The following is an 811-nucleotide window of genomic DNA, read 5'->3' as shown; positions in this document are numbered from 1 at the left end:
CTTGGGAAGTGAAACAAGAATGAAAGACCTGGGATGAACCCCAAGACTGGTAATGAGGCAGGAGATAAATAGACCTCAGGATGAGCAGCTGGAGTTTGTCTCCTGTGAATAGATACTCCAGAACCACGGCACATCTTCTCTCTTGGGAGAAGCTCAGAGGTGGGGTGCAGTCACTGCCAGAGAGGTTGCACAGTGCAAAGAGACAGGAACAAATAAATACCCTGGATTTTACATTTTCTTCCTTGATGTATTTTCTAAAAGAGAAAACAGGATGGTTTAATTTGTAGAGCCTAATTGTTCTTGATTGCAGCATTTAACATGTAAATTTAAGTCACCTCTTGGTAAAGAAAGGGCCCTCTTCTACTTTCTTGGGACAGTTAATCCAAAATATACATAACGTTTCATGAGTTTGTGTGTCACTCTTGCATGGGGCCATGCTAATGTTCTCTGTATCATTCCGATTTTAATATCTGTGCTGCTGAATCGTGAGCACTTCTTCCTTAATTTTAATCTCTAGCATTTGACTAACTAACTGAACCTAGTGGGAGGCTAGCTAATAAAGATACCTGGAAAATGTGGCCTGCAGGGGTAAATCCTATTAGGTCAGAGCAGTGTAGGGGAGGGACCAGGACACTAGCCAAAGACTGATCTGTACATCCACCCATCCTCTCTCATGGGTCCAGTTCAGGAGACCAGACATGAAACTGGACAGAGGTTATTTCTGGCTGAGAAAAGTCAGCAAGTATGACCTGATGCACAGACGTGCGCTGTAGTGAGAGAAGTGCCGAGGAGACAGCGACTCTGTCCCTCT

The 811-nt window shown here is 44.1% G+C and overlaps 1 non-coding gene across 1 annotated transcript; it reads right to left on the bottom strand.

The window, feature by feature from the left end:
• Window positions 1-385: 385 nt before the first annotated feature.
• LOC129547413 (U6 spliceosomal RNA) lies at window positions 386-493 on the bottom strand. Its single transcript, XR_008684086.1, has one exon. It is a non-coding gene; the product is annotated as a U6 spliceosomal RNA (small nuclear RNA).
• Window positions 494-811: the final 318 nt, after the last annotated feature.

Source organism: Moschus berezovskii, chromosome 22, assembly GCF_049115385.1.
Source record: "Moschus berezovskii isolate FMDL1 chromosome 22, NW_MosBer_1.0, whole genome shotgun sequence".
Lineage (NCBI taxonomy): Eukaryota > Metazoa > Chordata > Mammalia > Artiodactyla > Moschidae > Moschus > Moschus berezovskii.
The sequence above is the reverse complement of the archived record's forward strand: the minus strand, read 5'-3'. Positions and strand labels throughout refer to the sequence as shown.